The sequence below is a fragment of the Castor canadensis genome, chromosome 15, assembly GCF_047511655.1.
Source record: "Castor canadensis chromosome 15, mCasCan1.hap1v2, whole genome shotgun sequence".
NCBI lineage: Eukaryota > Metazoa > Chordata > Mammalia > Rodentia > Castoridae > Castor > Castor canadensis.
In genome coordinates this window covers 84565895-84589904 of record NC_133400.1, presented here as the reverse complement: position 1 = coordinate 84589904, position 24010 = coordinate 84565895, and the positions used below count along the sequence as shown (strand labels likewise).

Genomic DNA, 24010 nt, shown 5'->3' with positions numbered 1-24010 from the left:
ACCCAGCAGAAACTATTTTTCCCTTATTTCTAATTTTGTTGTAGAGAGAGTATAAGCAATAATAGGAAGGAACAAGGGTTTATGCTGGTTGAGATAAGGATAGCTATACAGGGAGTTGACTCACATTGATTTCCTGTGCGTGGGTGTTACCTTCTAGGTTAATTCTTTTTGATCTAACCTTTTCTCTAGTTCCTGGTCCCCTTTTCCTATTGGCCTCAGTTGCCAAAGCACATTTCTTAACTTCTCTGAACCTCGATGTTAACTGCTTCACCATGGTGTTAAATGCTATGGACTACACAGGTCTCTGAGGTAGGTCAGTGACCTGCCTTATGTAAAAGTATCCACAAAAGTGATTTGCACATAACAGGTGCCCCTTAAATCTCACTTCTAACAAGCAAACTCTGCTCCTCTGTAATCTCAATGAATGGCTCCATCTCCCTTTTCCAAGAACATTGAGGTTAAGTGAAGACTTTACCATAGGGCAACCCTCAAAGTACTCAAAGGCAACCACCTTCTCCCCAAACTCTCTTTCTTATGCTGCTCTGGAGTTCTTGACTTTTCCACATCTAATTCTTAGTCTGTTTACCATTCAACCAGTCTTTCCACTAATTCACTCAAATTGGTTTAGATATTTAGATGTGACCTAAAGTACCAGTTAATTTTTTTAAAAGAAGTATATTACAGGAAATGGTACGTAAGTGCTGTGATAGAATTAACGTTTTGGGTGTATGTATCCTCTGGGAGTCATTCACTCTCTGAAGAATTGATCTTGGATGCCTTTTGTTTGAGTATAAGAGGATAAATTGATTCACCTGTAAGTTAAATCCATAAGAAACCCTACTGGAATTACAAGGCCTGTTTTAAACAACCATCAAGCATTTGCCCAGTGGATTTCTTTCCCGTCCTCTTCTTTCTTCCCTTCTCCTCCCTTGTTCCCTTTCTTCCTCTCTCCTTGCCTTTATAAAGAGGGGAGAAGTCAAAGTTGGTGAGTGACCTCTTACCTGAAGAGCACTTACAACGACTTCTGCTCCCCCTGCCTAGTCGTAAAATGCCAAATTAGCCAACGTCTCCAGTTTCTCATTGTTCATATGACTTCATAACAGCTGGTAGCTGGTGCATATAAACTGGTTTGGAGGTCAAAACAGAAATAAGCCCTTTACCACAAACTAAGTTTTTCTTTCATTTTTCTCTGTCTTCTTAATTGGGTTCATATTCTCTGCTACATCTTTTTCTGCTCACCATCCCATGGTAAGATTATTCTGAAGAAAAACACTGTGAAGTCCTCTTAGTGTTGCCAGTTTTGTTATCTATTTGAGAGGATTGCTATGACTTAAGGAATGTTTATGAAGTGTTCAGCAGGCTGGGATGAAGTAGACAGATTAAATGTGAATGATTCTTTAGAATTCAGTAATGGAGCCTAGCTGAAAGCTATACCTCAGCAAAGAAATGTTTATACCAAAATAAGCATGTGTCTGTCTCTTTGTTTCTGTCTGTCCATCTGTCTGGAGAGAAGGGTGTCTGAAAGAAATTTGACAAGTTTCAACAGGAAAGAAGAAACGTGTTCAAGCATGAGGGAAATGTTTTCCTGAAATCTGTGCCTGGCTTCTTCCCAGTGATTTTGCTTCTCCTGGGCTTTGCAGCTGAATTCTCAGGGATGTATCCTCACAAGCACTATCTGTACCAATTCAGCTGCTTCTAGAATGAACCACATTTTAAAAGGGGAAAAAATGGAACAAACTGTGGAGTGAGGGAGATGCAAGTGAGAAACTCAGCCATCTGCCTACGATATTTTTTACCCCACCTGGAGTTCTCCAGAGTTAGCTTGTGGAGTGTAGAGCATCCTGGGAAGCTATGACACAGGATCTCTAATTTGGAAAGTCAACTGCTTTGCCCCTCATTTTGAAGTGTTACCTCATGCTTTGCCTTTCAAGTATGTTAGAAAACAAAGAAAGAATAGGACCACAACATCATCAAGTTGTATATATGTATGGTGTCTTTGTTGGCATGTTTCAAGACTATGCTAGGCTAGCACATTTTTCCAGTCCCCAAAAGTCCCACATCCATTTTAATACTTCTGTGGCACTTCACACTATAAATTTCTGAATATAAGTTATCAAAGTAGGTGCAATTTTATCATGGCCCTCATGTTTCTATATGGCATTTTACCTTTAATGGGAGTCTGTGATCATCTTCCATAAATACTTACTCAGTATTTAAAATACATTTAATTCTGCTCAGAAGAAAATAAATGGTTTTCTGAAAAAAAATGTTACATATATTTTACAAGGAAGAATGGGTGACTTAGCCAACATGGAGAACCAAACTGCAGTTGCTAGAATGTTCTTAAATCTCTAACCTATGTTATTCAGTGCAGTTCTCCTTTCTCCCTAAGATTGAAGATCACATTATTCCTGCTTGGATCTTTCTTGTCCATCAGCAGAAGGTGCCATCATCACATTAAGTATTGCCTTGCCTTTTCACAGACACAGAATGACCCCATTCCCCAGGGGAAGGTACTCTAGATTATTTCCTTTTGTGAAAAATATTTTACAGTCTTCTGGATGAAAGAGCACGAGGTAGGTGCAAAGTATTACAACATTGAATTATCATTTTCCTTTTCAATTAGCACTAGTTGCTATCACCTTGTGTGACCCAAACTGGAAAAGTATGAGCATCAACATGCATTTATTCCAGCTGTAGTGGTTATCAACATAGGCATAAACTGTCAGAACACCTGCTATAGGCTCCCAAACTCTCCAATCACTCAGAACAGTGTTAAATGGCAATTAGGATGGTCTAGCTAGAGAGTAAACTTCTTATCTGACCTTTTCTGTGGTAGTATCCTCATCCCTGGAGAAAATGGAGGTTTATAGGCATGAGCTGGTTACAGTAGAAAGCTTTCTGTTAAGTATGCTGTAAGAACAATGGTGGGAAAATTGAAGCAACTTGTGCTTTCTTCTTCATTTCTACAATCTTAGGGGCAGAAAAATTCTTCCTTATTACTCAAAGCATTCGAAGATAGCACTCTTCTTGAGGCACTGAAACAAATGGAGTGCCACCTGATGGAAAAAATTGGTTTTGATGTTTTATCCAGTATCCACCCAGTAAAAACAGCACACTGTTAAGCTAGTTGTTAGAACATTCTGTCAGATGAAAACTTCCATTAATTGATATAACCATGCTTCACTGGGCATAGTGAAAATTGAGGTTCCTAATGGTGACCTGGAGTCAATGAAAAATTCTGAAATGTCTTGAATCATCAGAGAAAGATTAAAATATGTTCAGTGTTATTTTAGTGTTAAGTGTGTTTTATTGTATTCCATATCTGGCAAATTGGTATTGCATACCTACTATTGTTAATAACACTCTACTAAACCAAGTGTTTGATTTGACACAACATTCCATTTCCCAACAGAGCTGGGTAGCAGAGCCTTCTTGTTATAGCTAACTGGTTCTTCTCTAGGCAGAGTTAGGTCATTCTTATTTTTTATAGTGAAACTAGTAGGTATGAATTGAAACCTTCCTCTTCTTTCTTTGTAATTGGGCATTAGCTTTATAGATTTAAATATGCTAGGCACATTTTAGAGGAAACTATTGTAAGTGGTCATGCTCTAGCCTCTGCTCCTAAATTTCTCAAAGTATAGCATTGTCTTTGGCTAATGGGGTTAAGAGAGGATATAAAGAAGGGACTTCTTTCTTTGCTGTAAGGTTTCTGCCTATTTCTTTAGCACAGTCTCTAGCTATCCAATGTACTTATAATTCTGACATGATCTTCTCATAAGCAATATTTTAGGCCTGATGAAGGCCAAAGAGTTAATTTGGAATTTAAAGGCTTTTGTTCTTCTTTTCCCTAAGATACATAAATAAATAAAAGAAGGGGGAAAGAAGAGGTAAGTTGTTTAAGTAGGTGAAGAGATTGAGAGTAGGGAGATAATGATTTCAAGTTTTTGAGGAAGATCCAAAGGAAAGCTGACCTCATTTTATTGTTAGAAGATTACATTGTGTATTTATAGTTTGTGATATTGACTTCCTGAAGAGAAAAACTGAAAATATATTCTGAAATCTTACCATATTAAAGAATGTTCCTATCCAGGTCAATTTCTTCATTTGATTAATAAAAGAATGGTGCCGGTGACACTGAAGATTTTGTTTGAAGGTAATATTTGAAATATTTTCCACATTGTTTAATTTGTCCTTCTTATATTAATCTTTCCTTGTCTCCCTGAGTTATTTTCTTTCTCTTTTTCTTCAGTTCTTTTTTCCAACCAATTTGTGGAAGAAAACAAAAAAAATGATCTAAGCTTTCAAAAGGTTCTCCTCCCCCATTTCCAGTGTACAAGCCCCATAGTGCCATATGGTAGAGGTTTCAGAAGAAACAAAATCAGATGCTGAACACCAGTCCTGTGTCTCTGACTTTCTAGAGCCATTCACAAAGTTTTGAAGAACTCTCAGAAATTCTGCTTCTTATAGGATTAAAACCATAATTCTGCTAGAAGATGCTTTTGTGCTTGGAATAGCAGATGGAATATACCATAACAAGAAATTTCTTTTCAACAACTAAAGAAATGAAGGAAGAGAGGAGATGTCAGGGAATGATTAGGAGGAAATAATATCTCTTCCAAGTCCCCAGACATCATCCACACCCTTGGCTAATGCTGAAGTAGATTGTTTTGTTGCATAGCCATCTGTTGCCTGAGTTCCAAGTGTCATATTTTAATCAAATGTGAAATACCATCATAGTTTAGTCAAATTATTAAACTTCTCTATGAGTAAATCTTGTTTTAGTCAACATTGAAAAAGATTTTTCTTATATTCCTCACTTATGGCTGTCATCTTTAACCTTGTCTGCTTAGTGGGGTCTTTTGCATCTCACCATGAAAAGTTAGAACATTTCCTTGAAATTTGTCAGAAGTGCATGTATAAGCAATCTACAGAACTAAAAATTTGAAGAATTGGAGAAGAGTGCACACTGGTTAGCTTTTGCCTGGCAGTGTGAAATACCTACACAGTTCCTCTGTGTGTGGACCTCTATGGATCCAGTATACCCATTATATGCATGTGTGCGTGTGTGTGTGTGTGTGTGTGTGTGTGTGTGTGTGTGTGTGTATTTTTGAAGTCATAGCTAAAAACAAGTCTCCATGAATAGGCAAAGGTGCCCACCTATGTCAAGAAAAGGGTTTATCTTTCTGCAGTTGTCACTAGACCCTGTTGATCCCAATTTGAATGCAGCAATGAATTCTCAACCTTTCCTGTTCTAGTAAACACAGCTCTCTACTCCCTGGAAATGCCTCATTTACTGAGTTCCTGCCATATTCATAGTTGTCTGAAAGGATTCAGAAAGATTCTTTTCTAGACAAAAATCTAAATTCTAACATCATGTGCTCCTGCTCAGACTGAAAGCATAAATCAGAATCAAAGAGGTATTAGAACAGGTATCTTTATTAGCACTATAAAGCATGGTCAATAAAAAGAAAAAGCAACACTCAGATAATATTATTTTGTAATTATTGGACAAATTTATAACTAAAATCACCTTTGAAACCATCGTATTCCTTGACCTTACAGGGGAAGTTTTAAAATCTTTTTCTCAGACTCCTCTCCCCCACCCTAACTATGGTGCTAAGAGTAAATTTGATAATGTCTATAAAATTGTTTTATGTTTATCAGAATCTACCACGAAAGAAATTGAAGCTATTTTGGCCTGATCAGTGATTTAAGGGGTAAACTGACCACTTTTTGAAGGTGATTTAACACTTTAAACCTTTATGTGCCACTTACTGCCTTAGCAAAGGTAATTTACTAAATGGTACTTTTGTAACTTAAAAGAATTAATGACCACAAAAGATAGCAAATTATAACCCTTTTAGTTTTAGGGTCAGGCCTATAGAATTATATGTGAGTCCATCCACCTTTCAAAGGGATTTGATTTTATGTCATCTCAGCAACTTAAAAAAATCCTTTGGAGAGCTCAAGAAAGCCTGAGGCTTTTCATTTGTCTGTTTTTCATTTTCTGACACATCTACAGAAGGAATAAGAAAATAATTTTTTTTAATTTTAAACTGAATGTGACCCCCCCTTCCCTCTTCATACTGCCATTTTTGAATCAACAAAGTCAAAACCCCCTATACAGAATCAAGGCAACTCTTTAAGTCACACAAGAATAATAATAACAAACATCTAACTTTCATGCAACATTTTAAACTTTATGAAATGCTTTCATGCCCTATTATCTCACAGTGCCAATTATGACTTAGCTACAGGGAGTTTTTTTCTAGCCAATTGAGAAAAGATGGACAGGGAAAAACTCTTAGCTGTCCTGGTGGAGATACACGTGTGATTTAATGAGAATGGCTATGGAGTCATTGTCTCTGATAATAAAACAGAGCATGTTTAGATATTCCACAAAATTCACCACTAACCCAAAAACTGGCCAGAAAAATTCTCTGCCCTCTTCTTTCTCATTTATCAGAAGAATATCTTGCCTTTCTGTCAATATTAATTATATATCTATAAGGCAAATGTTGAATAAATTCCAAATAGATATAGTGAAATGAATGTAGTCCTCTCTCTTGAATATTCTATGGTACTGTTTAATTTGCACAAATTTAATTATTTATTGTCCCATCGGTTTGCTATTAATCCTATGTCTGTGTGTTTCTCCAACCTTATGGAAAACTCTTAAAATATAGGACTCATTTTTTGAACTATTCTTGTAGTCTGCAAGGAGTATCACATATAGGACACCTAAAATGGCTTTAATTGATCCATGAATGTTTCCTGGACTGATTTCTGGCCTACACACAGTAGATACATTGGGTCCCAAACTTAACCATGGGTCAGAATGCCTTGGATGGCTTTTTAAAACAATTCTAGGGCCCACCACCAGAACTTCTGCAGTAATAGTTATGGGGTGAGGCTCAGAATTTGCATTTCTAATAGGTTCCTTGATGTTCACACTGCTAGTCTTGAGACTATACTTTGAGAATCATTCACTGCATTAGCTTTATGTTTAAAGTCTTCTCCAAATCTTATTTGATGGCATGGAAAGTCTCCACCCATTCAAATTGGGATTTAAGAACAGAAGACATTATTCATATAAACAAATATAGTTAAGGAACTTAATGCTAAACCCACAAGTTAAAAGACCTGAAAGAAATCAAGCTGTGCTCCAAATATATCAGGCTATGAATGAATAACTCTAACTGATGAATGTTAATAATAATAATTTTCTAAATGAGGTTGAATCCCACATCATCAGCATAGTTATTACCCAACTTATCAATGGATCATATTCCACAGTTTATTTGGAATCTCTTGTTTGGAACTCAAAATGTGATTTGCCATAGAATTGAAATAAGCAACGTTACCCAGATTTACAAAGGACTTACAGCAAGTTAGGGTGGGGTTTGGGATACTCAATCACCTATCTTGCAGAGGAAAACCCTGAGACAGAGAAGACTGTCTGGGGATAGGAAATTAAGGAAATAGACAAAGGACAGAACCAGGAAACCAGAAAAAGGACCAGAATTGCTGCAATAAGTCTGCAAATTACCTTTGGTCCAATGGCCTTATGTCACTGCATGAATCACTCACAGCCAGCAAGGAAGCCCAGTTGACAACAAGTTCTTTCTCATTTGAGGGTAAGGGAAAGAAGTAGAAGAGAGTAATTATTATCAGCAAATCAAAAAGAAAAAGTAGTTCCTGCAGCCACCACTTGGTATTGGCTGGAGTGAACCAAACCAGGTATTGTTGGCCATTTATGAAACAGGAAATTCCTGAGTACAACAAACATACACACACACACACACACACACACCCCCCACACACGTTTTCAGTGAAATGCTATACTATAGGAGCTCTGGTACTTGAGAGGTTGGTACCAAGAGGGAAGTAAGTATGCAAGGACTGTTTTGGGGAAAATGCCTAATGAGAGAAAATGGGGCAGGAGCCAGTAAAGGTGGGGACCAGAGTGGTCAGGCTGCCACGCAAACTTGATCCTGGGGAAAGAATGATGGGTGGAAGAATCTTAGATTGTAGTGAAGCCTAAGGAAGATTCAGCAAGGCCCTGGGATCCCTTGAGCTGAACTTGAACATGAGTTGCCTTGTATCTCTCAAGAAAGAGCCTGCCTAAGGATCCCTGTCCTGTCAGTCAATTGCTGTAGGCCCCCAGGGGGAAGCTTGGCACCATGCAAATGGACTTGTGGATTTCAGAGCCCAGCAGCTGGGGCTGTCCATCAATTACACATGTGATTGGACTTTTGTGAGGGCCATTTCTTCCACATAAACCAATAGCCTCAGTGTCCTGGGATAAATGTAAATGTAATAGTTCTGATTTGCAATGGTGATGATGTAATGTTGGCTATTAAAGTAAAAAAAAATTAGATTCATCATCTTTACTATTCCTTAGGAAGTAGAGAGGCAAACTAAAATCCACCATAATCTGAAAATCGTATTTTCAGCCACAGTTTCAATGGTATGTTCCTCTGAGCTGGTCTTAAAGTAATCAGAAAGAACTGCCTTGGCCTCACTTTTTTCTTGGAACTTATTAAAGGGGTAACAAAATGGCCTGGAGCTGGCAGCTAGAGAGTTAAGGGAGGGTGGGCATAAAGCCCCAAGCTAAATCATCAAGAATTGACAGCACACATTTTTTTTCTCTCCAGATTACCAAAATCTTCATTCTTTAGGCCCAGAAAAAAAATTCTTGACTTTTAAATTTGGACCACATAATTTTTCATTTTATATAAATAATCTGTGTTCCATTCCATTGGGTGGAATACATGATCATGTATAGAATACCAGCTGCCACCTAGTGATGTTCCCAAAGTTAAATATGCATATATCATTGCTGTATTTTAAATTATGTAAATAATTTGCTTTCTATTTCTTCTGATGTCAAAGCAGAGAAATGAGGAGTTATTATTTCCAAAACCTAGTGGGTATTGCATATTTTATAATAAGAGGTAGGAGTGCACAGAGAGCAGGATTCTCTTAGATAACTTTGAAAAAGTCTAGCTACTGCAAAGCTTCCTATTATGATGCAGGTGCATTGTATTCTAACTCAATCATGTTGCAATTCTCTCTGAGCTATTTTAGGCTTAAAACAGTCTGTCACAATCCATGACAACGTATCAATGGATTTTACTTTAAAAGTGATAAAAAATTTATCAGGCAAGGGACGATTGCCTAATGTTTAGTGTTATTTTTCTTAGAAGAGAATACATAGACTAAAAGTCAAACCATTATGGCTACTGATAAAGTTGCCCTTCTTGATGGTCAAGGAGATAACCTTCTAATGAATAGAGTTAAAATGAATAATAAGATAATCACTTTAAGAATAAAAGACCTTTTTAATTGTTCAAAATCAAATGCATTAACTAGTTCTCATATGCAACAAGATTAACAAAGATCTGGCTTTTTCTGATAGGGAGAAAAGCTAAGCTTATGATTGTGATGATGATTCTGACAAAAGTATCCAGGGACAACTTCCAGCTGTGGGACTGAGGCACAACCCAAGAGGCATGCAGTGAATTCCAGTGGGTCTCAAGAGCGAGGGGTGCATGAAAGGAAACAGCAGTGGTAAATGTTCTCTCATGTGAAATGAAACTTTGTCCTTAGGTAGAACAATTAGTTGTCTGTAGATCAAACCGTTTACATACTAATAATACAAAGACACATGCAATATTGCTCACTCTGTCTCTGTCTCTATCTCTGGTCACTCTCTCTTACACACACACACACACACACACACACACACAGAGCACATTTACTATTCATAAAGGAAAAATAGGTCTCTATGGTTCTTTAATTTAGAATACATGTCAAAAAAAAAAGGTGCATTCCCTAAGAAATGTGTTGTTCTTTGAGTCTCTTTTCACATAAGCTTTTCCTCATACGTGAGAATGGCTTGTTCCTGGGTTTGTGGCAATTAAAGATATGCATATTTAATGGTCCTGCTCTATCAGTAGGATGTTGGCTGATGCTGGTGTCGTTAGGTTGCCAATTTACTGCCTAGTAATTGCTGCTTAAATACTTCTTTGAGATGGGGAACAACTTTCTCTCACTGCTAGCCTGGACTAACAATGATGCTTCATCAAGCCAAGGAGTAAGGACTGGCTTCTAATTAAAACAACAGCAATATCACCTTTAGAACCGAATAACTTCCATTTCTGCTATTATTTTTAATGTGACTGACTAGAGGTTTAAAATACAGTGCTGATCAGGAAAACAGCTGAAAAGCTTATGTTTCTGCAGTCTGCTTAGAACAAAAATGTTCTGCAGAAATGTCTTCTGAATACATCCTAGCATTCAGATTTTCTCCAAAAACAAGAGATATCTAGTAAGATCTTGCTTTTGAATTCCACATACATTCTTAAAATAATTGTTTTAAAAATATTTCCAAAATGCTGATTACTTCATATCTCTAAGTGGTAAATACTAATCATCAATAGCAACTCCTATTTTCTTGTTTGGAAGAATACCATGCCAGTAACTTACAAAATATAATCTTATCCAGATCTATTACACACTCTTCTTTCAAAATTGTGGTCTTGGATAAACCCTTGACTCAACTCTTTATTCCAAATTTGCAAAATGAATGACACATAATTTTTTTTTACTCACAAGATTTTATCTTCTTCCAGCTTGTCTTAAGCTACCTACACTTTTCCATTCACCTAAAGTGAACTATGTGTGTTTCTTTACTCTCTTTTTTAGTTGAAAACTTTGTGAAACTTTAGATGTTGGAAGTCAAATTAAAAATTGCTCAATACTGAAAAAAAAAAAAAAAAACCATCCTGGATCCTACAATCAGTTAGACACCCCATCCCACAGAACTAATGACTTTTAATAAAGAAAGAATTAGCTAAACATGAAAAGTGCTAGAATTCTGATATCAAATGCCCTTCCTTAGGTACATGCTGATCTTCAGTATTGCTACACCTTTCTTTCTGGCACCTGTCCTTAAAAATAGCTTTCATTTTTTGCATCTCTCTCTTCTTTGATTGTCTGCCTCCTCTTTCCAGACCCAAGTCAAAGGATACCTCCTTAAAGGAGCTTTGCCAGGAGACCTACTCCCATTTCCTGCATGGGGAGCAGGGAATGTTTTCTTCTTTTTTTCCCCATGTCTCCTCACATTTATCCTGTTATGCTCAATTCCTTTCCTAATAAACTTTACAATTCCTTTTTTTTTAAGGAGCTTTTCCCAATCTTTCCAACTTGTATTATGTTTTTTCTATATGTTCTCATATCTGGCTACTTTATTTTTATAGGCGCATTCCCCATATTCCAGCCTACATATTATTTCTCTTAATATCTTTAAGACTTGGTCCAGCACTTATCTTTCCACCAACCACATCCCATCATTCCCACATTTAAATTTTTGTCTTTTTTCTGTCCTCCTGATTTTTCCTTTCAGCCTATAAATCTGCACAAAGTTTTCTCATACTGAAATGTCTTATTGATGCTATATCTTCCTAATTACTATCCTGTATATCTGTTTCTCAAATCCAAGTTTGATTATATATAAAGATTGCAATGTGATGTTTTGATATGTGTTTTCTAACTTCATTTCTTGGTAATCCTTTGCCACCTTGCATCTGTCCTTACTATTTCTCTAAAACTTCTCTGATAAAGGTAATCAATAACTTGGTAATAATAAAAATTAAGCCCTTGTGGAGTCCTCATTATACAGGATCTCTCTGTGCCACTGGTAATTACAGGCCATTCCTGCTCAGAGAAACTCATTACCTACAATTTTCCAAAGCATCCTCCAAGGGAAACTAGTTTTGAGAGATATGAATAGGTTTTATGTAAAAGAAAGTGTTCTGTGGTCAAATAACTTTAAAATCTCTCCATGCTGGGATCTTCTTTAAAGATGCACAAATAGAGGTGAACATGGTGGTGCACATCTATAATTCCAGTACTCTGAAAGCTGACGCAAGAGGATTGAGATTTCTAGACCAGTGTGGGCTATATAGCAAGAGCCTATCTCAAAAAACAAAGCAAAAGATTCACAATACAAATGAGCAGGGCTGTTCTACTTTAACCTATAAAGCTCATCTTATTATAAAATTTAAAATACACTTCCAGAACTACAGTTCTTGAAACTTCCTTTCCCTTTCATTGTTGTCTCCTGGTTCTCTGATCTCTATGACTATCCTTCTGATCTCCTCTTTTTTTTTTTTTGGTATTTCCAATTGTTCTGCTTTGACCCACTACACTTCTTTTTTTCTATATATTCTTCTTTTGATGAGCTCATCCTTTCTTATGGTTTCAACTATCTCCTAAATCTTGATGATTCCCAAACTAGGTGTCCGATCCTGACCTTCCCCTGTCATTCAGACTCACATATCCAGTTTCCTACTGTGCATGCCCCTAGATGTTTTCTTTACCTGGATGCTTCTCAGGCACTGTAAACTCAACATGTCTCAAGGTGGATAAGATCATTTCTACTTCCAGCGCTCATTTTATGTTTCGTTTTTTTTTTCAATGTTTGGGTCATTTCTCCCCCCTACTCCTACCCCCTCCCTTACCCCTCCACCCCCTCTCTCTTCCCCCACCCCCCATTTTATGTTTCTTACTCCTGAATATATGCTATTACTCTCACCAGAAAACATGGGACACTTGATTTTGCTTATGCTTTCGCTGCCAACACAGTCAGCACTACAAGAGTATCACAAGGGGATAACACGTGGTGGATGGAAAGATGTGGATTGAGAATGAAGATTCTTTAATGACAAAGAATATAGAAAGTTGTGAGGATGATTTAAAAAATCATACCAGGCACCAAGGTGGGGATATGACTGGCCCCCAACTTCCCGTCTCTATAGAGTGAAGATTCCACTAAGTGTAAAAACTCTGCCTGTGACATTTTTAAGACATTTTTAAAGGGTATCATAACCTTCACACCCACCCACACTGTGTTCTTCATGTCTGAAAGCTGCCTACTCATTGTGTGGATAAGATGTGGCATAAATGGCATGAATAAGAAGGCCAATCACTGGTTAAAGACCACCATGATATCCCAGCAGGGTACTGTGGGCCAGGTTGTCACTGAGTCCCAAGATCCTGCTGCCTCCCTAATTCGACCTTTCACTTTACAACTCCATAGGTGGTACCTTCATTCTTATTTTCTAATGAGATAAACAGTAATTTTAGGGCAGCATAAATAAATGAAAAGTGATGGACTTTGTGATCAGACACACCTATGTTTAAATCCCATCTCTCTCATTTGGCTCCCATGACTTCGAACAGGGCATCTAGAATTCCCTATAAACTTGGTATAAAAGTATCTACCTGACAGGAGGTAAAGATGGTAGGATGGTGGTTTAAGGCCAGGTCCAACAAAAGTTAGTGAGATCCTCTGTCAAAAAATAAAATGGTTCATGCTTGTAATCCCAGCTACTCAGGAGGCATAAGTAGGAGGATCATGGTCCAGAACAAGCCCCAGGCAAAAGCAAGACCCTAACTGAAAAATAAACAAAAGCAAAAAGGGCTGGAGGCATGGCTCATGGGGCAAGGCCCTGAGTTTAGACTCCAGTACCACCCAAATAAATAAACAAATAAATCTATTTGTGAAGGTTAAAGAGATAATTCACAGTGAGTTTCAAGTACATGATGGTCATTCAGCAGACAGTGGCTAATATCACTTACTATGCTGGATTCATCTCTGTTTCATGAACCAAATTCCTTCATGAGGACTGGCAGATTTCATATATATATATATATATATATATATATATATATATATATATATAAATGATACAGTCCGTAATTCCATCAGAACATTCTCATCTTGATGAGTTTTCACTAATTTCCTCTCTAACTCTGGTGAAGGTATTAGAAACAGTAATCTTGAAATTCAATACTTAGATAAATAAGAAGTACAGTGTATTTAGAGTCTCCATAAGATAGACTGGATTTAGGTTATGAAGCCTTATTTGCATCCCTTACATAATTAAAAAAAATCTATGAAATATAATTGATCAAACTCAAGGAGATGAAGAGTCATACAGGCTCTGCTGGCATTAGAACTTGAGGTTTTAAGCAGCCTCAGCTAGCGAACTTGAAGCTTAGTTCTTTAAGCTATCCCCTCTGGCTGTATGATTATATACAGCAATTTACCATCAGTGAAAGGAAAAGAAATGCTCACTGTGTCACTATTTTCCCCAGCCCTGCCTCTCAACTCAGGTAACAAAATTGAATCTACCATCTTAAAGATACATCAGGCTGTGCCTCATCGAATTCTTATGAACCAAGACTGAAATTAATTTTCACTACACAAACAGAGGTGAACTTCAGGTTTTCCCATAAAGGTAAAGCTTATACTGATTTTACAATGTCCTGACCCCAAAATTTATCTTCCCATATTGGCAGAACACAATTTTGATATTTGTCTGCAAATGAATGGCAGTCACTTTATAGTCTGCAGTAGATAGAGGGCGAAATAAATGCTAGCAATTTTTAGTTTTCACAGATATAGCAGAAAGAACACAGGATTTAGATAGTCCTGGTGTCAAATGCTGTCTCTCACCCTCATTTTAGCTGTGTGGCACATTATTTAAATGACTTGTTTTCCCCAATGAAAAGATTCAGGGATCAGAAGTTGAAAGAGTTAATTTCTAATGTCAGGTTCACAAACTGACATTCAACTTCAATTCTCCTTATGTGTAAGGTGGGAACAACATCAATTCATGGGAACCTGAGGACTTGAATTTTGTAGGTGATTGATTAAGAGGAATCTGTTTATCATTTGAAGCTCTTAAGTGCTGAGCAATACCAGAAATGCATTTGCATTCTGGTAAAAGAAGGCAGATCTATTCTTCCTGTTTTGCAGGTTAGGAAAATGGGCTTGGATATGTTAAATGACATTGCCAAAGTTACACAGTTGGTAACCATCCGAGCCAAGTGGAGAATGTGAGTCTTCTGACTGTAATTGAACACTTCTGCCCAGAACCACAGGGCTCTGCTGAAGACAGTTTGCGCCTGCATACATCTTCATGAAATTAACATGTTGCATCTCACATCAGACGTGGGGGATTGTGATTCTTTTTACATGAAGCCAATTTGCCCTACTCCTTTTTCCATGCCTCTAGTTTCATCAAGGATGCTAAAAATTACCTTAATTTTGCTTCCTTTTTCCTCTCTTCTCTTGTCTGGGTTCAAGACTTGTTTCTGCCTGAGTCCCAGGTTTCTAATCAGTTAAAAAAAAAACAAAACTCAATGCACTTATAAAAGTGCTATGGAAAATGTAAAATTCTTATAAATGTAAGGTATTGAGGATTGTCATCATTATGACTAAGTTTGCAATTTAAACCACAGTTCCATGGTCTCTCACCTTTTGGGATCTGACTTCTTGAAATTTCCCCTCTCCTCCCGTGAAGTAACTGGAAATACTGCTCATTTGCAACTCTGGATCTTTCTCTTGACCCCTGTCATGTGTTATTTCTCATTAATTACCTTGGATTTTACAGGTAAACTGCCTGAATAGCTCAGTTACGGCCTTTTCTGCTGTCCTTATCACTGTTTTCTTTTTGAGTGCAGATTCCACCAATATATCTGTGTCCCAGAAAAAAACTCTGACACCTAAAACAGTTCCTGACAGTTAATATCCTTCTGTCAGTAGTTTTGCCCTGATTTAGACCAATTCTTGACAGCTTCCCACAGGCAAACACCTGCAGAAATCTGCCAGTAGCCACAGGTGGGTTCCAGGACCTGAAGTCGATCCGAGGAGAACGCATGGATTCTTCTTAAAACTATTGTGAAAAAGTGAGGAGAACATTAGCTCCCTGCCCGCAAGTCAATTTGTTATTCAAAGGGAACAACAGGAACATAGAACATCTGTTGTTTCTAAGGCGTTTACATAGATACTTGGAGATGTAGCAGGTCCACTGGCATTTAAGAGTTATTTCCAAATACTGTATCAGTAAGAAGTATTTTTAGTCTTTGGGGGATTTGTACCTGGCAGATGCATTGTTGACATCTGGCAGGTTCATATGCAACCACTGAGATCTTTCAAAACAAAACTGTTGCAAAGGATATTTAAACCCAGAATGTCAGTTGGGAATAAAATGTTCCCTTCTTCGACTGTCTTTCCTGGTGTGAAATGTACAAATTTTAAAGATTAGGAGTGAGTCAATTTAGATATTCTAAAACATGAAAATGGAAAGAAAGCATTTTCCTGAATGTCATCTGCTTCTAAAATTACAGGGGAAAATTTTGCAGTTTTTTGAAGAAAACTGGGAGTAATTTTGTACACTTTCTTTACTGGACTTTAATTGACTATTTGGCAGTTCACTGTCATGTGCCCTGAAATTGGATTGGGCTCAAATTCTGATTCCCTTGCTTCATAGCTGTGTGGCCTTGAGCACTGTGCTTAACAATCCAGCACTCAGATTCTTCGTTTGTCACGCTGTCAAATGGGAATACCAGTAGTCCCCATCTCCTAGGATTGTTGTGAAGAATGAATGGTGTACGAAGAGTTGAAGTCAGTACCTGATATGGTAAGAGCTCAATTACTTATAACTGCTAATATGCTATACACAAAAATTAATATATTAAGAAAGACGTAAGGGCTTGGGATTTTTCTTTCAGAGAAAAGAAATTCACATCAGGCAATTCTTTGAAGTTGAGAATAGATTTATAAGAATGTTTTCATGAAATCACTACACTTGACTCATATCAAAATTATCAATTCAAAAATCAAATCTAAGCAACTGTTCTCAAAACATTTCTAGACTTCCCAAGATATTGGTTTTATACAATTTTCAGTTATTCAGAAAATGAATATCCAATTTTAACCTAATACTTCAACTAAAAGATTCATCTCTGCCATAGTTTAATCATTTCATTATCTTCTTACAGTTCTAATACTGTAAGTTGGGGGGGCAATTTAATATTGATTAAACGTGATTTGCTTCTTTCGAAAAGCTATGTAAAAAGTAGGTTAAATCAGAAGGCTTTCCCTATATTTATGTTTTATTGGTGATCTTGCTTGGTAGCTAATTAAGACAGCATGAATTCATTATAGCACTTAGGTCTTTGGGGAGTTTTGTATATTTTGAAGACATAAAAGTGATGAGATTGGCAACAGTAACTTGACCAGTATCCAGAATAATTGGCTGTATTAAAACTCAAAATTGTTTCATACACGCCAAGGATACACTAACACAATTTAGACATTTTTTTTTTTCAGCTCTGGGAATCAAACCCAGGGCCTTGAGCTCTAGCACTGAGCTACATTCTCAGCCTGTGTTTTTTGAGACAGGGTCTCACAATGTAGCCCAGGCTGACCTAAAACTTGTGATCCTCCTGCTTCAGCCTCCCAAGGCATGTACCACCACACCCAGCTACAATGTGGAGTATTACAGTAGCTTATGAATAGAATACCAGAGCTATATCTAGCAATTGCCAGGTGGGGACACCTATCAAAACTCAACAGCTTTTGGTTATTTATGCTGTAAAGCTATTGCCCTTAGCCTCAAAACTGAACATAAAGAAAGGAGAGAAAGAATTACGAAACAGAAAGGGAACCATTCTTCAGCCCTCCAGTTCCAGAGCAGTTTTCTGCCCTTGAAGCCCTTCCCTCCCTCTCTGCCCAAGGTGTGGTAATCATTTTCCAGGAAGGAAATTGGTAAGGAAAGGAGGTGAGTATATCTGGGGTCCCTCCAACACGACAATTTTTATCTTATACTCCGAATAGTGTAAGTTATGTTCTCTTGGTGCCAGGAATGTGCCTTCTAATTGTGCTACTAGTATGATAGCAAACCACAGATCATCAAACCTTGGGTTATAAATCCAAGAAAGAAGAAAAAGGGCAAGCTGTGGAAATTTCTTAAATAATTATTAATGATACTAATTAAATACAAATCACATTGGATTGATATCCAAAGTACTTCAACTAAAGAGCAAGTCAAAGTTGATGAGGCCCATAAATCAGTAGGTACATGGTAAAGCATCTAAGATGTGGGGAAATAGAATATTGATAATGAGAACATGAAAGAGGAAAACTTGAACCACAAAGGTTTTAGTAGGTAACTATTTCTTCTGTACCTTTGCGATATTTGTAAGAAAGTCAAAGCCATTATTTTTAGAGGGAATGTTGACAGTATCCAGAAAGGCAACACAAAAGGCAATGTGTAAGGTCAGCACTAGTAATTCAACGAAGTAACATCTGCCTTTTTATTCCCCTAACAAGATGCTAAAAATAGAAGAGAGAGATAAGAATGCAAGGAGAAATTGCAAATGTTTTAAATGCTGAAGAACAATGAACACACGGGAGTGTCAGATTTGGGCAACCAACTTTGAATCAGTTATATTTTCCCCCTTCTCCAGAAGCTCCAGTGATATTCTACTTTGTCACGTAGTTTTTCTTCCCAAACCATAGAATTTAACCTTTAGAGATCTGCATGTTTATTTGAAAGAAGCTATCTTATTTTTTCTTTTCCCTTCCAAGATGGTACCCATCTTATTTTAGAAAGGCCTCCTTCGATGTTAGGCTCTGGTGTGTCTTTATTGTAATGATCTTGCAAGTCCACACCCTGAAGCCCCTCTTTCTTTCACCACATGCTGCTTAGCTGTCTCTGCTTAAGCTGGGTGGGGCTTTTTGATGTTTCTCAAACCCACCAACTAGATTTGCGTCAGGAGGCCCGTACTTTCTCTTCCCAATAACTGGGATGCTTTTCTGATAGCTTTCATGTTCTCCTTCTGTCTCTCTGTCTCTCTCTTTCCTACACACACACACACACACACACACACACACACACACACACACACACACACACACATTACATAGTTATTCTAATGCCACTAACTTTTTGCCCAGACTAGCCTCAAACTGTGATCCTCCAATCTCCACCTCCCATGTAGCTGGGATGACAGGTATGAGCTACCTCATCAGCTCTTTTTTCTTTTTCTAATTGCATTACTTCTTAACTGGCATGGAACCACATATTAATTTGTTACTTCTACACACAGATTTTTACATCAAAGTCACAAAATCCTACTACTGCATGGGGCTGTATGCTAGGGACCCATGAAGGCTCTCTGTCCTCATGACATTCCCACTGAACTCCAGAGTTTGTATGCATTAGGTGCCCAGTAAGTCTTGTTGAATGCATGAATGCTTCCCATTCATTTTGTTCTTTTCATTTGAATCCCACTTCATTATCTTGACTTCTATTAAATACCTGTGATCAGCTATCTTTCTTCTGTAGTCTGTTTGGTTGTAAGAAGCATGTGTAAGTTGTTGAAAGGCTGAAGGGGAAATGGGCTCCCCAAACTGTGGCTACCTGTCAAAACATCTATTGGTTTAAATAACACACTTAGTAATACTCTATTGCTGCTACACTAAAACTAATAGCCAGAAGAAGTAGCATAGATATGGCCTAATATAATCAAAGTTGGAATCTGTACCTACAGTAATTTGTGCAAGTTAATACGTACTTCACAGTTGTCATCTATACTTTTAAAATACTGAGTTTCTATGCCTGTTTGATGAATACCAAAAAGTTACTTTGTTCTACCTTCTAGGCCCCATTATTTTTTCACTGAGACTCAAATAAAGTAGATAGTTCAACACTGCTTGCCATAGCTATTCTCCTTTCTAAGACTCCACTAATTTTATTGCGTTTTTATATTGAGATTTTCCCACTGAAATATAAAAAACAAAGCTAACATTTATTGTGCACTTTCTGGGTACCAGGCATTGCATTGACGCTTTCATGCATTTCCTTATTTAATCCTTTCTTTTCTATCAGGCAGGGAAAATTATATGATTTTCATTTATAGATGAGAAAACTGAGACTTTAAAAGTCCACACAGATTTGATAGCAATGGTTGGGGGAAGGTATTATCAAGAAAAGCAAAACTGGCAAGTTCTTGATAAATTAATTTTTATTTAATGTCTATCAAAGTCCTATGCTATGGTAGGTGCTGCTGAAGATATATCTACACACACACACACACATATATATATATATTTTAATGTAGGTTTTGATTCTTGCCCCCAAGGATTTAAGAGCAAGCATTTCTATTTGCATATAACCCTGAGTTCAATTACTGAGCTATTAATTGAGAATGGAAGATTTAAAAATGTGAATTTGCTGATTTTTTGAGATCTCAAGGTTGAAAAGAGCATAAGAAATAAAAATAAACATTTATTGAGTATCTATTAGGTGTCAGGTTCTTGACATCTATTAATTTCTTTTATGTTTGCAAAATTCATGTAAGATATGTATTATCCGTACTTCACAGATGAGTGAATAATCTCAGATAAGAAATGCAGAAGGACACAAATTCTTACTGAGTCAGAATTGAACTCCAAACCCTTTCTTACTCAAAAGCCCATCTTTCCATTTCATATCCAATCATAATAGATTCAGTTAAATAAAGTTTTGATAGCTGCTTAATGTGATCAATGCAGATGGCCACATAGAATAATTGCTGAATATGAAATAGCTATTCTGTTTTGTCTGATTAGCTTATTTAACTATCTATAGTTACTAGCTAGATGGATAATTGTAAAGTCTAAATGACTCTAGGTTATGTGGACAGAGGCCTGATGCTAGTTATTCTGACTCAATGACACTATTTCATTTCCCTGACAGCTCCTTGTCCAGTGGGTATCCTAAAGCACAGGGAAAGTTACACTTTGAGGATGGCTTCAGTTGTGTATAGATAGAAACACCATGCAGAAATGTCAGGCTTATAAATGGATTCACTAAGAAATAATGGTTTGATTGCAAAATGTTTCTTCTGTCTTACAAGCATTCACTCTTTAGATTTTGTTTCATTTGTAAGACCCCCTATTACATTTTAAATAACTATTTGAATATGTAAATATGAATTACACTCTCTTTGAAGGGACATCCTTATGTTAACTGAGGTACACCCATACCTTGAATTGACTAAATGCTTGCCCTTATAGACAGCACAAAATACTTCTATAATTAAGTCTTTTAATAATTTTTAAAGGAAACAGGGACCAGAGTAAAAATGAAGATAAATAGGGGTGAGTGTGTTCGCTCAAGTTTATTCTAATGACTAGTTTTACAAATCTTCTAAAACTTTTTAAGAACACGTGACACTAAGTTGCCCTCATTCCCTTTCCAAGTTCTGAAGAAACATTCTGACTGGGAATTAGGTAACATTTATTCTATGCATAATATATACGAAGATGTTTAAACTGTAATTGCAGTAATTTGTAGGAAATGTTCTTTCAGCAGAATGAAGATTGACCTACTCAAAAATATTAGAAAGTACAAGAGTTCACATTTTTGTGATAATATTTTATCATTGTGAAAACTTATTCTTAATAGACCCCTGCATTACATCTCAGCAAAGTGGTTTCATTTTCTTTAACAACCATTAATAGCTATTAGAGGTTAAAAAAATAAGGCTTTATATAGATCATTAAAATACACTTAAGTAATTTGTAATTGACAATTAAATCATCCTGGCACTGCATTATCTAAGTTTGATAGATCTGCCTTGTTTTAAGTACTGAGAAAAAAGGCCCTTTTGTAAGACGCCCCATTGCAGTCTATTCTTGCATTTTAATTGATCACAAAGCACACATTGTCTCAATGTATGTGCTTGGTAATCATCTTGTACAAGTTTCCTTTTGTGAGGATTTTGATGCTGTGTGTGGGAGTCTCGTTCATGCCAGAAACAGTGTCCTTAGTGAAATGTAGAATAAGCAGCAGCCATCTTTAAAACTTTGCCCTTGTCATTGTCATAATACATAAAATAGAGTTGGAGCTTTCCTCTTTGAAAGCCCATATTCCTCATTCTCTACCCCCTCTTCTTTTCCTTCTTCTCTATGAAGATCAGTGGATGTGTGCCTATGAAGCTAAGTCTTAAGTGTTACCATGGTGATCGCCAACAAGATGATGTCCCCTATACCTGGGCAGCCAATGGGCATTACTTTATCTAACCATATAGAAGGCTACATTTGTTGGTAAAATTTGTACTCTTTTGCTTCCTCCTGAAGAACTTTGTGGCCTTAACCATATAGGAATTCAGGTCAAACTAGTTGAATGTTGAGATCATATTGCAGAAACATCACTAAATTTGAAAGAGAATTCTGATCATTTCTATATCTATGTATCTCATAAGGAACTTCTAAAAATTCTACAGACAATGGATTCATTTCCATTTTTGTTCATTTCCCTACATCATACAGCAACAACAGAATTATTGTATAGTGCGAACTTTTAAAAAACAGAATAAGTTTTCTGTATTGCAAATTATTGAAAAGCCAAAAAATGTTCAGAAGGTTAGTTTTTCATAGAATTGGATAAAATCTCAGATACTTAAAAGTGCCGGTAGAATTTCCCCCTTCTAATATCTAGAAAAGTTATTTTATGATATAGACATAAAATCAAGTTTTATGTGAGTCTGACTAATCTTATAAATTTATCTGCTTTACTCTATCTTCCTCATATTCACATTTTATGGGTTTTCCTGTGTGATAAATGCATCATATTTTAAAGGTGAAAAAGTGTGATAGGTGATTTTTAAGTCATTTTTTCAAATATTGAAATTAGCTAGATATTGATAATTAGTAGAATTTAAATTTTTAATCTAACTAGGAAGGAGAAAGGGTAGTTATATAATCAGACTGAGCATCTTTATACTATAATACAGTTCCAGGTACACGATAACTACTCGGTGATTTTTTTTAATTAAATTGAATTAATGAATTCAGCAGGTTCAAAACACATTTACAGTAACTGTGGCAGAACTGTCATTGGTGGTTCAACTAATCTGTCTAAGACCACCCCACAACACTGTGGCCAGACTCACTGGGAAGAATATATGAAGTAAATATCAGCAACCAGAATCACAGTGGTCAAGCATCCTTGTCACCATAAGTGATAGGTGCATATGAGCACAGAAGAGAGTTCTGCCCTGAGAATTTTCAGTGGAGAAAGGAAGCACAATTCAAAGCATAATTGATGAAAATATTAAGGGAACACTGTAGAACTCTTTAAATTGTTTCTCCTATGTGAAGAAACTAAAAGTTACCAAGAGACTTTTCTGAAGGTCAGCCATGGATACACTACTTGGCAGTGGTGATCTTTAATTTTAGTCCCACCATTTCAATTTAATTCTACCACTTGAAACGTGTCTCAAGGTATTAATGAAAGAAATTAAGATTGGCAAGACACAGAGATGCTTCAGTCCAAAGTACAAGTAGCAAAATGATTGAGAATTTTTAAATATCTCAGTCAGTAGGGAAAACTTATAACAGCTCTTCAGAGGTTTCTTTTTTTTTTTTTTCATTTCTGGGAAGTGTACTAATACCCCACTAATTCAGAAGTCTGTTCAAAATTAGTAACTTTCCCAAATATAAACTATCATTGTAAATGTTATAAACTAAAGTATAGTATACTACTTAGTCAAATGGTGTATATTATAAAAACAGATATCACACCAAGGCTGTTTTAAATCTGTTTCCTAAGCTTATTCAGGTTACACCATTTCTTTTAACTTTTTACTCAAAAGTTATATAGTCTTTGAGATTTCTATTTAATATCATGCTTCAACTTATAACCTTTGACATACTCCAAAAATAGAATATTCACAACCAATCATGTTTTGTGCAAGAATAAAAAGGTATTGAAGCTTCTAATGAATAATATAATAAGTCATCTTAGTAGGTCAATAAGAAAAGAAATCTCAATGGATTTTCAATAAAATTACCTTTATTCCTAAGGGAGTAGGGGGAAATTAGAAAACCAGGAGTGCAAAGGGACTTTTAAATTTTAATAAAAGATGGCCATCATAAACCAAGCACTAAATAGGAGATGGACCAGGACTCAAATTACCATCTTTCATTAAATAATGTTCTGGGAGGTCTGAACAAGACACAGAACAAGAAGCAAAATAACAGAAATGCTTATTAGAAACACAAAAATAAAATTTTGTCATTTGGTAAAGAGATAAACATGCATATAAAAAATAGGGAAAAAAGTAAAATCTATAAGAATTTAAGGGTAATATTAAAATA

General features: G+C 36.4%; 1 protein-coding gene across 13 annotated transcripts in view; it reads left to right on the top strand.

The window, feature by feature from the left end:
- Nucleotides 1-24010, top strand: part of Celf2 (CUGBP Elav-like family member 2) — an 808044-nt gene that overhangs the window by 445679 nt on the left and 338355 nt on the right. Inside the window, exon 4 of one of the 13 annotated variants that reach the window (XM_074056690.1) lies at nucleotides 16350-16499. The exons of the other annotated variants lie outside the window; for them this stretch is intronic. The gene's annotated coding sequence lies outside the window, so the exon portion shown is untranslated. The remainder of the gene's footprint in view (nucleotides 1-16349; nucleotides 16500-24010) is intronic. 13 annotated transcript variants of the gene reach the window in all.